This window comes from Sus scrofa, chromosome 7 (assembly GCF_054392235.1).
Source record: "Sus scrofa isolate SSC_HxYL_T2T_F1_AM1 chromosome 7, Sscrofa_HxYL_maternal_Yorkshire_Landrace_v2.0, whole genome shotgun sequence".
Taxonomy (NCBI): domain Eukaryota; kingdom Metazoa; phylum Chordata; class Mammalia; order Artiodactyla; family Suidae; genus Sus; species Sus scrofa.
In genome coordinates, this window is record NC_139389.1 from 106826977 (window position 1) to 106843436 (window position 16460).

At 39.8% G+C, this 16460-nt stretch overlaps 1 protein-coding gene and 1 long non-coding RNA gene across 24 annotated transcripts in view; both read left to right on the plus strand.

Annotated features, from left to right (window-relative positions):
* The window catches only part of RGS6 (regulator of G protein signaling 6), a 564797-nt gene that overhangs the window by 382305 nt on the left and 166032 nt on the right, over window positions 1–16460 (plus strand). The gene's annotated exons all lie outside the window — the stretch shown is intronic.
* Window positions 2937–8766, plus strand: LOC146401838 (uncharacterized). The gene is made up of 2 exons (XR_014811092.1): window positions 2937–3038; window positions 6731–8766. It is a non-coding gene; the product is annotated as an uncharacterized LOC146401838 (long non-coding RNA).

Genomic DNA, 16460 nt, shown 5'->3' on the forward strand with positions numbered 1-16460 from the left:
AAATTCCTGACGATACCAAGTGTTGGTAAGGCTACAGAGCAACTGGAACTCTCACATACTGTCGGTAGTAAGGTAAAATGATGCAGCTATTCTGGAAGTTTCTTATAAAATTAAACCTACACTCACCATATGATCTAGCAATCCCACTCCTAGGTATTTATCTTTAAAAAAATGAATTTCAGACATGAATATAGACAAAAAGTTGCCAGTATTGATAGCAACTTTATCATCCCCAAAGACTGGAAACAAACCAGATGTCTTGCAGAGGGTGAATGAATAAAAAAATCTGGAGTTCCCGTCGTGGCGCAGTGGTTAACGAATCCGACTAGGAACCATGAGGTTGCGGGTTCGGTCCCTGCCCTTGCTCAGTGGGTTAAGGATCTGGCGTTGACGTGAGCTGTGGTGTAGGTTGCAGACGCGGCTCGGATCCTGCGTTGCTGTGGCTCTGGCGTAGGCCGGTGGCTACAGCTCCGATTCAACCCCTAGCCTGGGAACCTCCATATGCCGCGGGAGCGGCCCAAGAAATAACAACAACAACAACAACAAAAAAAAAAAATCTGTGTTATATCCATATCCAGCAATAAAAAGGAAACTGCTAATATATGCACCAACTTGGATTAATTTCAAAGTCATTGTTATGAATGGAAAAAAATCAGTCTCAAAATGTTGCATACTATATGACTCCATGTATAGGACATTCTAAAAAACAAACAAACCAAAAAAAAAAAAAAGAAAAGAAAAGAAAAACTGTAGTGATGGAGAACAGATCAATAGTTGCCAGGGACTGAGATTTGTGGGACAGTGTTACTATAAAGAAATAGTCTGAGGGTATTTGATGAGGTGATAGGACAGTTGTGTATTCTGATTGGGTTGGTGGTGACGGCATGAATCTATACAGAGGTCAAAATTAGTAGAACAGCACGCCTAAAAAAAAAAGAGTCAATATACTGTATGTTACTTTAAAAAATAAATACACTCAGTTGAAGTACCCATAAGTATCCCAACTGAGTATTCAGACTGTCACTGTCGGAACTCAAGTACCAAGTAGATTTGGCTAATGAAAAATGCTTGTGTTCTTAGTTTTCTAATTATGAAATTTATGTAAATGGAATTATACCAAAATATTGACTATGATATATTATATTTTTCATGCATTTCTGGGCTTTGCTTGATAACATGTTATTTAGGATTTTTGTATCTATTTACAGGGGCAAGACTGGTCTATTGTTTTTCTTACTTTCCCTCTTTCTGATTTGGGTACCAAATTTATGCTATCTTAGTCAGGTGAACCATGGCATATATCTATTTCATTGACATTGTATTGTTCTCTGAAAAATCATTTTACCTTTAAGGTAGCTTTTAGTTGTTTTATTTCAACAATTTTATTTTTATTTCTAAAAGTTCCATTGGGTTCTTCTTTCAATATGCTTGTTGAAATATGGTCATTTGTTCAACAAATATTTATTGAATGTTTACTATTTTCTAAGTTTTGTTGGGCACTGGGGATTCAGAAGTAAATGAAACAGATCAAAATTTCTTTTCATGGAATTTAGATTCTAGTGGAGGAGACAAGAAAATAAAGGAAAATTTGCAGAATTTCAGTAGTAATAAAGGCCAAGGAGAAGAATTAAATACGAAGAGGGGATAAGAGTATTAAAAAATTTTGAAACTAGTGGCCGGGCAAGACCTTCCTGAGAAGGAGACATTTGAGCAAAATAGGAAGGAGATGAGAGATTGAACTATGTGACTATCGAGAGAAAAGGCATTCCAGAAAGCCAGTGCTAAAATTCCAGGGAAGGCATGTTCCTGGAGAAGAGGGAACTAGGGTCGGGTGAAGAAAAGAAAGGACGATAGGGGTGAAGTCAGAGTGATAATGGTGAGCTAGATCATGTAGCCTCTTGGTTAATATAAAACCCCTGGAGTATTGTGAGCATGGGTGACATGCTCTGACTTAGATTTCAATAGGATCACTCTATTGCTTTCCACATACCCTGGGAAACTGGGAGATTAAGCCCCACACAGGAGGCTGTTATAAACATGGTGACTCAGACTAGGCTATCAGCATTGGAGATACGTGAAGTGATCAGATTCTAATGCAAGTTTAAAGGCAGAATACTATTTGGGGAGAGATCAGATGTAGAATATGAGAGAAAGAAAGGAACTGATGATAACGCTATACTTTGGGGTTTGAGTGACTAGAAGAATGGTGTTGCCAAGTTCAATGAGGAATACTGTGAGTGGGGCAGGGGGTTGTTGGTCTGTTTGTTTAAATTGTAAGAAATTTTAAAAAATCATTTTTAGATATGTTAAATTTTACAGACCTATTATACATTCAACTGGAGGTAACAAGCACTTGAGTTTGTGAATCTAAATGTTTTAAAGGAGAGTCTGAGCTTGGATATAAGTCATTGGCATATAGATGGCATTTAAAGCCATGGGATTAATGAGTTCACCATGGGAGTGAGTGTAGAACATAGCCTAGGTCCTAAAACTTGGGATACTCTAGCATATAGAGGTCATGGAGAAAAGAAGTCAACAAAAGAAATTGAGAAGGTAGCTGGAGACAAGGAAAGTCAGGAGGATAGGGTTTCTTGGAAGCCAAATTTTCTAGAAAGTGTTTCAAGGAAGAGAAGAGTGGAGCTCCTATATCACATTTGGCTGATAGTCAAGTTAGATAAGGACTGAGACTCAACCACTGAATTTAGCAATGTTGGCTTCACTGCCGACCTTGGTAAATTCATGTTCCATGAAGCACTGAGAGCAAAAAGCCTTACTGGGGTGGGTTCAAGTCACAATGTGAGGAGAGCAAGCCAAGGTAGCACTATTAATCTTTATAGGCATTTTCTTTAAAAGGAAGAAATGTAGTAATATCTAAATGGATAAATGAGATTAAGGTATGTTGGTTTTTATTTTATTTTTTGATTTATTTTTTAATTGTTATTTTCCCAATACATTTTTTTTCTACTGTGCAACATGGTGACCCACTTACACATACATGTATACATTCTATTTTCTCACATTATCATGCTCCATCATAAGTGACTAGACATGGTTCCCAGTGCTACACAGCAGGATATCATTGCTAATCCATTGCAAAGGCAATAGTTTGCATCTATTAACCCCAAGCTCCCTATCCACCCTGCTCCCTCCCCGTCCCCCTTGGCAACCACAAGTCTAATCTTCAAGTCCATGATTTTCTTGTCTGTAGAAAGGTTCATTTGTGCCAAATATTAGATTCCAGATATAGGTGATATCATATGGTATTTGTCTTTCTCTTTCTGACTTACTTCACTCAGTATGAGAGTCTCTAGTTCCATCTAGGTTGCTGCAAATGGCATTATTTTGTTCTTTTTTTATAGCTGAGTAGTATATGAAAGTCACAGTATGTTTGTATGATGATGGGGATGATTCAGTAAGGGGGAAAATGGTGCAGGAGAAAGAGGGAAAATTCAAGGAGGGATTTCAATAGGGAGGTAAGGGATTGAACCTGGGGCACATATGGGTGAGCAGCTTTAGCTGGAAACATGTACAGTGTATTCATAGGAAGAGGAGATAAGGCATAGTAAATGCACAGATGTACATAAGCATGGATGGGTGGTGGGAGCTTATAGAAGGTTTCTTCTAATTGTTTAAATGTTCTTAGTAATATGGGAAGCAAAGAGATGTTGAAGGACTGAGGAGAGACTAGAAGCTATGAAATCATCATTTAGGAGAGTAAAGAGGTTAGACTAGGGAGACAGACTTTTGACTACTGGGTAGGATTAAGGACCCTCTTTATCATTAATATTTATGAATTTAAGGAAAGGCAAATCCCACCAACCGCATTTAGTTCTCTTGATTTGGGCATGTATCAGGCAGAAAGTTATACTTCATTAAAAGTCCTCAAAAGGCTCTAGCAAGTATGAACATGTGATAAATCAAGAGAGAGGCAGGAGGACAACTAAAATGAGTGGCCATTAAATTTTAACTAAGTAAGGAGGGAAACAAGAACATGAGATGAAAGAGAACAGGGAAGAGTAACGATTCCAATGAATGTGTAGGTTCCAGTGGCAAAGGAGTTTTAGAGATGGAGGTGAGAGAAAGAGAGCTGGAAATACAGGATAGGGCGACTGGATAGTGGAATGTTTGAAACTGAGATTGTAGAGGGGTTGCAGTGCGACAGTGGTGACAAGATGTAAGGTGTGACCATGGGAATAAGTGACTGAGATGGGATGGAGCTCAGGGAACTAAGAGGTCATGATTTTGGAAGGTTGAGATCTCCAGATATTGAAATCACTACTGGGGGCGTGTTAGAGAGGGTGGTTGTGCGTCTTTATGCAATGAGAAGTAGAGATCCAGGGATCACAGCATGGGTACAGGTGGTTTAATCCCATGTCATAAAGGTAAAGCTGAGTGTTCTTTAGAGAAGAGGGGGGGATTGAAGACAGTCTGAATGAAGTCATGAGAAGCAAAGAGATTGCTTATCTGCCTTCAAATTCCATAAGCTATAAGGCATGGGGCAGGGAGGATAGCCACCACCGAAGAGGGCTGCAGGGAAGCAGGACCACTGGGGAAGGGCAAGAAGATAAAGGGACTATTAATTGCAAAGGATGAGGATATAAAAAAATCTTACAATTGACCATGTACTCCAGAGGGCAGCTGAAAGCCTTTCAGGAAGTCGTAAGTGTATGACCCGGATAACAGATGATGTGGCTGCTCTGTACCAGGCACCAGAGCAGCCACAGGAGATGTGAAGATGAGTAAAAACCCGATCTCTGCTTTTCAAAAGCTGTTAATGTAGTTAAGAGAGACAGACACAAGTAGACCGATAGTTATATGAGCTCCATGTTCTAATAGAAGAATTAACAAAGCAAAGAGGAGAGAATCATGACTTTTTCTGAGTATATCTAAAACATTTCTCTGAGGACGTATATCAATCATCCGTTGCTGCATCACCAGCTACCACAAACTATAATGACTTTTCCTTTTCCATGATCATGATTCCATGAATTAGCGATCCAGGCAGGTCTTCTCCTGGCCTCACCCATGGGGTCCTAGACATCTGACGGTTCATTTGAGGCTAGAGGGTCTGTGACGGACTCACTCCCTTGCTTGGCAGGGGTGGCAACTCTTAGCCAAGGTTCAGTTCTCCATATCTCCTCATATCCCTCAGGAGGCTAGGCTGGACTGCTTCACAGCCTGATGGCGTCAAAGTTCCAAGAGGGAAGAGTATAAAAACAGAAAGGCAGGAGTTCCTGTCATGGCTCATTGGTTAACAAATCCAACTAGTATCTATGAGGATGCAGGTTCAATCCGTGGCCTCGCTCAGTGGGTTAAGGATCCGTTGTTGCCATGAGCTGTGGAGTAGGTTGCAGGCGTGGCTCAGATCCCGTGTTGCTGTGGCTGTGGCGTAGGCCAGTAGCTGCAGCTTCGATTAGACCCCTAGCCTGGGAACTCCATTTGCCACAGGTACAGCCCAAAAAGACAAAAAAAAAAAAAAAAAAAAAAAAAACAAAACAAAACCAGAAAGGCTTCCTGTTGTGGCTCAGTGGGTTAAGTACCTGAAGCTGTCTCTGTGAGGATACAGGTTTAATCCTCGGCTTCGCTCAGTGGGTTAAGGATCCAATTTGCTGTGGCTGTGGCATAGGTCGCAACTGTGGCTCTGATTTGACCCCTGGCCTAGGCACTTGCACATGCTGCAGGTGCGGCCGTAAAAAAGAAAAGAAAGGCTCAGGCTCTAGATCTCATGCAATGTCAGGTCCACCACAATCTATTTCAGAGCAAGTCACAAGACCAGCCTGGATTGAAGGGGATGGAGAAACCAACTCTGTCTCCTGGTGTAGGTGTGGCAATGTCACATTGGCATAAGGAGATATGATTCATTGGAGGCCATTATTTTAACAATCTACCACATGAAATAATTTTAGTACTAGGCTTTACTCATGAGGAGAAAACTGGGAAAGGTCATTTCAAATGGAAAAAAATGGAATTTTTATAGGCTCAAATATATGAAACATGTCAGGTTTCAGTGAAGATGAGCTTCTTTATGTGGTTGGTGTTTAAAATACATTTATGTGTGTATACATCTTAGGAGAGTAACACACGGACGGAACAGCCACAGGAATGAAAAGGTATGAGATTTAACCTTAATAACAGATTGTAAAGGATTTTATCCCAAAGGTAATAGGCTGCCATCAGATGTTTTCCAATAGGATAAATCATATCTATGTGTTAGAAGTGGGTGAAAGACAGAGAGGAAGAAATAGGATATCTGAAAGTACTTGGAGAATCTTTAGACGAGGGAGTCTAAGCAGAGAATAAGGAAGGCATGTTACCAACTGCCATAGCATCGCTGAAACTACAGCTTTAGAGCCATATCTTATTTAATCCAATAAGAGAGAAACTGGTATTTCCATTTTATAATCGAGGAACCTGCAAATTCAAGAGCAGGCATTACTTCTCCAAGGTCACACTGCTAGTTAGTCGCAGGACCTCTGCCTAGAGGGTCTGAGGTGAAAGAAGAGTAAGATTCAAGACATATGAGGAAAAGGTAGAATATAGAATTGATAGGACTTGGTGACTAGATAGGGGCATAAAGGAACTCATTCAAAACAGAAAATCATGGACTTGGAGAACAGACTTGTGCTTGCCAAGGGGGAAGGGGAGGGAGTGGGATGGACTGGGAGTCTGGGGCTCATAGATGCAGACTGTTGCCTTTGGAATGGATGGGCCATGAGATCCTGCTGTATAGCACTGGGAACTATGTCTAATCACTTCTGATCAATCTATACATGTATGTGTAACTGGGTCAGCATGCTGCACAGTAGAAAATTGACAGAACACTGTAAACCATCTATAATGAAAAAATAATAATAAATAAATAATAAAATTTTTAAAAAATGGATCCAAGTTAACATGATGGATTGACTACAGTCACCTTTTCTTTTTTGAAATGCCACACAATCATAAATGATTTTTAAAATGATACAATCCCAAAGTTGGAGGCCATTATTATAACGATTGAACATGGAAAGTCAACATCATCCTTGGATTAAATATCCTTGCAAAGATAGTCTCATACAAAAGACAACCAATGCCTCACTCTCAAGATGCGCAACTATGTGAGAGATCCATGGAGAATTGTTTCCAAACACAGACGACAGTGACCACAAAATTCAGGAATCTGACAAGTAAATGGATAAGTGGAACCGACAGCAGCCCTGAGACAACCTTAACTATCACTAGACAGTGGGGAAAACTAAGAAACAACTCTGTTTAAATGATGGAGTCTTTCAAAGGCTCCAATACTGGGAACATTAGCAGATCATTCTATCGGATTAGAATGCATTTTGCCATCATACTCACCTTCTGATTACTCAATACTGCTTAACCAGACACTAGTAGAAAATCAGCTTCTACCGTCTAGCAAGATCAGGTCCCATACTGCCAACACAGCTCAGGCTGGGGTTGAGGTGAGCACTCAGACCCCAAGACAGAAGATAAATCTCATGCTCAGCCTGTTCAAAGAAACAAATGTATAATCCAGCCAGTACCTGCTGTGATACAGAGAACAGTTGGCGACTAGAACGCAGGAAATCCATTTGGCAATTCCAGCCATCACCCGAGATCTTCTGTCTGCACCAAGGACGAATTCCATTGTAATATTGTGAAGCAGAGCCACAGTTGCATCCAGCCCTGTGAGCATTATGTTCAGATCTACAGCCAGGGTGCATCTCCCAGCTTTTCACCCCCACCAACCTCCTTGAGAGAAAAACCCTGGGATGATATTTCAGGAAATCATTATTCCTCTTTACTCTCCTAAAGTTGATGGTAGTAGAGTGGAGAGCCACATACGAAGAAAATCCAGATCACTGAGACCTTCAGGTAACAAACCCAAGGTGGCAATTCGCTAATATATGGCCACTGTGATACTGTGCCTCCGGAGGCTGTGTCTGCAGAAGAGTCATTGGCCACATTGCAACCTTGTTTCCTGATCAGAAACTTCTGCCAGTCTTTCTGAGCATTTTTGAAGCAGCCAGTGTCCCATCACAAACCAGCAAACACCTTTTCAAACATTTTAGGAGTTTTATCACCACCAACATTGGAGTTTCCTGTTCATGAGCTACAGCTGGGAGTGGCTTTGTCTCTTCTGCACTGGGACTCCATTTCCTTAGTAGAGACTGAAAGGTAAAGATTTAAAATGATGGGCACAATGAGGCTGGTGTAACCAGCACAGCGTTTCTCTCTTCCATTGCCAGACAACAAACGGTTCATACCTACCTGTGACCTACCACCTGAATAAACCAAAAGTGACTTCAGTGGGAGAAGGCAAGAAGAGACAAAACAATGATGAGAGTCCTCTGGTGACAGCTGAAAAATGCAAGATTCTTCCCCAAAGACTGTATTGATGAGGAGCATGTAAGGTGTGTCCCACTGCATCCAAGATGCCATCGCCAACACAAGCTCTAGAAAGAGAGCTTTCACCCTTTCTCAGCAGCCTAGTGAAAAGTCAAAAATGAGAATAACATTCATCTGCAAGGAATAGTCCTGCTTGAAGGCCCATCTCTGCGCTGTCCAGCTACTCCACTGAGTTGAAAATCTTACCAGCTTACCCAAAGGTTAAAAAAAAAAAATCAACTGTTAATGACCTACACCAAATAAATAAACATAATACACAGAAACACACAGATGTGTACATTTGTAACAAATGAGTGAGTCTGGGTGAGAAATTCCAAACTGAGTATAAGAAGTTCGCAGAGCAAGGATGTATTTGCCGAAAGAAAGAAAGAGAGAAAGGGAGGAGGAAAGGAAAAATATAAACCTGGGGGTATGGACATTGAAAAAAAAAGAATTGGTGAGGAATGTGAACAGAGGTGAGGGAAAGATGTAGTTTTAAAAAGGAAAAGGAAAAATGTAAACTTGGGGAATATGGACATTGAAAAAAAGAATTGGTGAGGAATGTGAGCAGAGGTCAGGGAAAGAGGCAGAACACTGAAATAAAGTTTTCTAGAACGCACAGGTGGCCATCAAAGGGCCCTGTGGAATCCAAAAGATCAGAGGGGGTGTTATTTTTCTCAGATGAGTCCTTTTTGAAGCAGGCTTTGTGGTGCATTTGTTTAAAACCTTCCTAATGTTTCAGTGCTCATCAGTTGGAATCCATGACACAAGAGGTGGTGGGCATCTCTTAACCTTCTACCTTACGAATTATACGTTTCGGGTAAATTCCTACAGGACCCATACAGTGCCTGCAGAGAAACAGCTCTTTGGATTATTGATGCTGAAAAAAAAAACCCTTTTCCCAATGTGTTATTTTCTTCTTTTTCTTCCTGCCTTTAAATATCTAATCTAACCTTGTTGGTCAGATCCTTATTAAGAATAAATATTTAATAAAAATAAATTTACATTTAAATAAATGTGTGGCAAATGTAATGATAACCTTTGTTGACGTACCCCAATATAAAGACTTGAGGAAGTTTTAGGTTTGGGGGAGAAGACATAGGAAACAGACTGGATCATGTTAAGTTGGAGGTTTTAAAGGGGTATTTAGGTGGTGCTGTCCAGGAGACAGAAGTGAGGACTGAAATTCTGGAGAACATTTTCTGTAAGGAATATGGATGCGGGAGTCACCAGAGCCTAGGTGGCAGAGGTGTCCTGGGACATGACTGGGTAGTAAAATTTATCCATCTTCCTCTCCCCGCTGTGCGCCAGTCTATCCCCTACTTAGTCCGAGATAATGTGCTAACCCACCCCCAGCTTCTATGATTTGGACTTGAAAATTTCATGCTGACATCAGGAAATCATCTTCCCTGCTCAGATAGGAACTCGTAGATAAATTCACAGACCTTGGTAGGATGAAGAGAGTGGAGGAATACCCACTGGGTCATCTGTGGGTTAGATGTCTTGGGGTTAGGAGGGCTCTCCCAGGGAGTAAATGCACTGAGATAAGGAACGGATATATTTAGGAGAAGATCAAACACAAGAGATAGTCATGAGAACACAATTCTTCCCTCAAAAGTGAAAAACTAAGAGCTGTAAGAGGCGAGGCTTAGCAAATAAATGACCTTCAGTAAACACAGATGGAGAATTAGAGAAAGAAAGGATAGGGAAGAAAGAGAACCCAAAAGCCAAGGCTCTTCGGCTCTGGGGAGAGAAGGCTCATTTATAAGAAACAAAACTGCCAACGCATCTCACCTTCCAGAGGCTTGGTGTTTCTGGACAAGGTGCTCACAGAACAGGCTCTTCCTGAACACCCTACCGCAGCCTTTTCAGGACAGAAGATCAGGCTCCTCGGCCCTTCCCTTTTGAACAGTAACTAGGTTATAAAGATGGGGGTTGAAGCCAAGATGGGGAGGCTTCTGAGGTTCCAACTTCCAGCCTGCCAGCCCTCTCCACTCCCCACCTGCCCTGTGTGATAGACATAGCCTGGGCCGAATGCCCACCAACTCCAGGAAACCAGCCAGCTTGCACGGCCTTGCCTGGCTGTCTTAGACAGTTATTCCAGGATAATTCTCCGTCATCTGCATGTCATGAGGAATTTTCTGGGCACTTTTTAAGATTAATGTCTTCCAGGCCACCCTCAGAAACACAATTGCCCACCATGTACGAGCTGTAAGACACATCTAGTCTAATTTTGCAGAGAGGAAAATTGAATCCCAGAGACACGACGTCAGGTGCTCAAAAATCACACAGCTGGAGTTCCCGTCGTGGCGCAGTGGTTAACGAATCCGACTAGGAACCATGAGGTTGCGGGTTCGATCCCTGCCCTTGCTCAGTGGATTAACGATCCGGCGTTGCCATGAGCTGTGGTGTAGGTAGCAGACGCAGCTCGGATCCCACATTGCTGTGGCTCTGGCATAGGCCGGTGGCTATGGCTCCGATTAGACTCCTAGCCTGGGAACCTCCATATGCCGCAGGAGTGGCCCAAGAAATAGCAAAAAAAAAAAAAAAAAAAAAAAAAAAAAAAAAAAAAATCACACAGCTTGTTTGGGACCAAACAAAGATAGAATCTGGATCCCTTGCTACCATGATAGTGCTGCTTCCATTACCTCATGAAGGAAATGCTAAGACTCCCAAATTGGAACCGTTCCTTGCAAGTGTCTGATGCCTTCCCCCCAAACACGAGAATCACTGGCGTAGCTTATTAAGGATACAGATCCCAGGACATCTCTATGTGCCTGGGCTCAGGAATCTTTACTTTCGATATCTGCCCAGATTATCTAATACGGGCTGTTTGAATTTGGGAATCAGTACAACCGCCACATGCCTGCCAAGTGCTCTCCAGCCTCAGCTTTAAGAACCTCCAGTGACGAATATCATCCCAAATCTTTCCAGCTTTGGACAATTATGACGTTTAGAAACTTCTTCCTTATAATGAACTGAAAGTTACCCACAACCCCGTAGCTTCAACCCATTAGGCCCAGTTCTGCCTCTCTCACAGTCAAGGAGCAGAGGAATGAATTTGATTAAAAGTATGCTCCCATAGCTCTCCTTGTGAATTTTTATTATGCAAATAATTTTCAGATGGTAATGTTAGGTATATACATGCCTTTTATTTTGTATCTTGATGTATCTCTCATGTGTATATTTCTATCTCTTCATAGTCCACAAATTTTTTTTGGGGCTTTATGTTGACATAAATATTTAAAAGTATTTTCTTTATGGTTCCTTGGCAGTACAGTTTGAATGAAAGAGTCTAGAGCTGTAAACTGCTGTGTGACTATTGATCCGGTCACCAGCCTCCTTGGGCTTCAGTTTCCCCATCTGGTAGTTAATAGGTTTGAGTTGACAATATCTGTGGTCCATTCTGGTTCTGACCTTCTGAGATTCTTCATAGGATGTATATGAAATATGTCCGAGGTTAGTTCTTTCCACTTAGTTCCATAGATGTTCTAAGTGAATCCATCCCTGGGTTAATCCAGGCCATCAGTTCTCTCTTAAACTGTGATTCTCTCAGAGCAGAATACACAATAACTAGTTTCGGAAACCTGAGCATAATCCAAAATTGGTCCACATTCCCGACATTTGTTAAACTCATTCTGCTCCTGTCTTATTGAAAGGATGGGGGACTGGGAAAAAATGGCATTATAGAGATAATTTGGGGTGCCTTAGTAAGCTGATTAGTGGTCCCCCAGTATTATAAGGCCCTAATTCTTGAAACCTATAAATATGATCTTCTATTGATAAAAGGTCTCTGCAAGCATAATTAAGTTATGGATCTTAAAATGGGGAGATTTTCCTGGGTTATACAGGTGAGTCCTCAATGCTACCACAAGTATCCTTGTGAAAGAGACTCAGAAAGCTGCAGAAGAGGAGGCCATGTGACCATGGAGGCCACAAGCTCATGAGTGTCAGAAGCTCCCCAAGAACCTCCAAGGGGCATGTGGCCCTTCCAACACCTTGGTTTTGTCCCAGAATGGTGATAGAATAAATTTCTGTTGTTCTAAGCCACAAAGTTTGTAGTGGTTTGTCACAGCAGCCACAGAGAACTGAGGTAGTGCCAAAATTGCACTGCAGGAGTTCTCATTGTAGTGCAGCAGAAACAAATCCAAGTAGTAGCCATGAGGGTGTGGGTTCAATCCCTGGCCTTGCTCAGTGGGTTGGAGAATCAAGCATTGCCATGAGCTACGCTGTAGGTCACAGATATGGACTGGATCCCACATTGCTGTTGCTGTGGCATAGGCCGGAAGCTACAACTCCTATTCGACCCCTAGCCTGGAAACTTCCACATGCCACAAGTGTGGCCCTAAAAAGGTGAAAAAAAATTGCACTACACACATTGTAGCATGAAGAAAATGACATTTTAGGACATTCAGATGTGATTAATTGAAATAAAGAAATACTCAAGTTTACAGACAAATTTCTTTCAAAGTTTTAGTGGAAAAATACAAATTATTATATTAATTCTGAAGGCAAATTGTACTGACATGTACCTGTGTGCTATAATTACTCCACAGGTATTAAGCTTAAGTGGTTTAATAATGCTAAAACACAAATATTATTTATCAAGTTCTAATGCAGTTTAGTATACCTTTTAGATATCCTAAGTACACCTATGAATTAAATTCAGCCAATTAGTAGTATGTAGTATAATTTATTTTTAATTAGCATGCCAGAATATATGCATATATAGGTATTATTCCCTCCAAATAGTCACCTTGAAAAGTGGCATATTTATTTCAAAGCTATCATTGCTTGGACTGTTTTCATAATTTCTCTCTGATAAGAGTTTTTAAAGCTTCTAGAATTTGTTAAAATAGTCTCAGCAGAGGCAAAGCCATAAATCCATATATGTATCCACATACACACACACCTACATATACAGATATAATCAAAATTGATTTTGTGACTTCTGCCTTGGAGACTAGCCTACTCAAACCAACCATCTGGCTAAGAGCAACTATAAAGGCTGGGAGAAAAGTCGACTTGATGTCTCTGGAGAGCTCAAAGGAGAGTGAAGAGTTACTGGGCCCAGAGTCATAACGATGTGGAAACCCATAGGTATAAACCTGGCTTTTTGGACAGTTTTTACCCTGGGGCCATTTGACATCCAGACAGGCAGCTGCAAAAGCTGAGTAGGGCTTTTGATAACGTCAAGGGATGAGGGTCACTGAAACTGGATCTGAAGACCACTGAAGATGAGGACCCTGAGAAATTCACCGTACTTTCAACCAACCCTCTGAAAGGCGAAAAAGTGAAATGAAAATAGTCAACTTCATACGGACTCAAGGCCAACTTTCAGTAATCATGATAGGCCAGAAAAATCTAAATTCTTGACATTGCTGCCCTTGGGCACTTGGGAAAGCAAATAAAAATACTTTTTGGAGGAAGATAACTTTATTCTAGTCCTCCAATTATTTCCACCAATTGATTTTCTAAAAACAGAGTCAGTACACAATCAAAGACAACCAGGCATCTAAGGAGAGAAGTTACCATGAATGAGAGCTGGTAGGAACAACAGATGATTGAAACAAACTCCGAGGGGCTCCAGATAGTGAAGTTATTAAGACCCTAACTTTAAAATAACTGTTATGACTACTTCATGACATAGATAGAAGGCAGAAAGTAAATGTTCAGCAGAGAACTGCAAACTGTAAAAATCCCATATAACATTTTTAATTGAAATTCTAGAATCAGACAAATTTAATAACCAAGATTAAGAATTCGGTGCATGGGTTTAATGGCCTATTAAATGTGGCTAAGGAGAGAATTTTTGTACTGGAAAATCATTCAGGAAAAAATTCAGAATAAAGACAGAACTGAATAGGATGAGCAATTGAGAAGCGAGGGTGGGAAAAGACATAGAAATATGAAAACATTAAACAAACGTTTAATGGAGTCTTATATGTGGAAGTGAGAGGGAATGGGGCAGAACCAATACTTGAGGAGAAATTGAGAATCTTTTCAAAACTAATAGGAGACACCAGCCCACAAAGTCAGGAAGCCAAACAATCCTCAAGTAGAAAAAAATCCACACCTTGACACATTGTAGAAAAATTACAGAAAACCAGAGACAAGGACAAAATTTGTAAAACAGCAAGAGAAAAAAAACAGGTCTAACTTTAAAAAAGCAATCGTTAGACTGATAGCTAATTTTCTTGAGGAAACAGTTGAAGTTGAAAGACAACAAACTAAAAGCAAATAATTGCCAATCTAAAATTCTGTATAAAGCAAAAATAACTTTATTCCAATGAATTTAACAGCATAAACAAAAGGTAAAAATTCCTTGAAACAAATTACCAAAATTGACTCATGGAGAATTTTAAAATTGAGTAGAACCAGACTTGTTTAAAAGAACTGAATTTATAATTAAAAATTTCCCCACAAACAAAACTATAGTCCCAGTGGGTTTCCTACGTAAGGATATAAAGGAAAAAGTAATACCAGCTCTACGTCAAGAAGATGGGAGTACTTCCCAGCTCATTTGATGAAGCTAAAATTATCCTGATACCCAAAATAGAACAAAACATGACAAAAAAGTATAGCACATCTCTCATGAAAATAACACAAAATTTTGAAACAGAAAATTAACAAATTGATCTTTACCAGCTTTAGTTTATAGTTTAGTTAATAGTATTTTACCAATGTTAATTTCTTGGTTTTCATAATTGTGCCATGACTTAGGTGTTATCTAGAGAAGGTGAGTGAGGGAATATATGATAATTCTCTAGTCTTTTAGTAACTATTCCAATATTCCAAAAATCTGAAAATTCTTATATATATATATGATTTCTTATATATATAATATATATAAATATATAAGAATATATATTCTTTTTATATAAAATTCATATATATAGATATCACTGAATCACTTTGCCATACACCTGAAACTAATGCAACATTGTAAATCAACTATACTTCAATAAAAAGCTGTTCAGGGGAAAAAGCTTAAAAAATAATACTTACAATAGCATAAAATACATGAATGTTTGGAAATAAATTTCACAAATATATACCAGACCTGTACACCAAAAACTATAAAACACTGCTGAGATAAATTAAAGATGGCATAAAGCAATAAAGAGATCTGTTATGCTCATGGAAAAAAAAATTAGCAAATTGAATCGAGTAATATATCTAAATCAGGAGTTGGCAAGCTTTTGCTGTGAAGGCCATGTGGCAAGTACAGTAGGCTCTGTAAGCCATAAAATCTGGTACAGTTATTCAGCTCTGCTGCTGTAATGCAAAAGTAGCCATAGATAAACATGTCAATGAGTGGGCATGTCTGTATTCCTATGAAACTGTGTTTCTAAGAATAGATCACAGGGCATAGTTTGCTTACCCTTCCTTTAGATGCATTTAAAGGAACAAGATGTTGAGCAAAAGAAGGCAGATGCAGAAGGATATATACTGTAGGATTCCATTTATAGAACATTCAAAAACCAACCTATGGAATGATAACATCGAGGGATAGTGATGAAAGTGACAGGAAAAGGGTAGAAGTGACTACTGTTTACCTACGGGCAGGTATTGTGATTGGGACAATATATTCAAGGAATACCTGGAATGTTAGGGAAATTTCTTTTAACTTCTCTATGGTATCATGAATGTTTTCCTTAAAGAATTTAAATAGTACATATTATATGCAATATTCATGATTAAAAATAGTTTTTTAAATGAAAAAGTAACTTGAAGTCCATTTGGTGAATAAGGACTGGGTAAGGCCCACTGCCAGTGCAAAGTGCCAATTTTGGTTTAAATAAGGTATGACTGAATGAATGAAACTGGTTTTTTTATTGTCCTCAGAAACTGCTACGTAGTTTATTTCCAAAGAGATTTACAAAAATATTTGTAGCACAGCTGATCAATACTGGTTGAAATAAGGGTGTAGCTTCTGAGTGGCCAGCTCTGAAAGGACAGTGCTTAATACTGACTGTGCTGTGTTTGCCTTAACCTGCTATAACACATTTTCTTAAATGTATGCATTTTCCTTTCTTCTTCTGAAGTTTGCTTCAGTAACAACATCCTAAAATCCTGTCAAG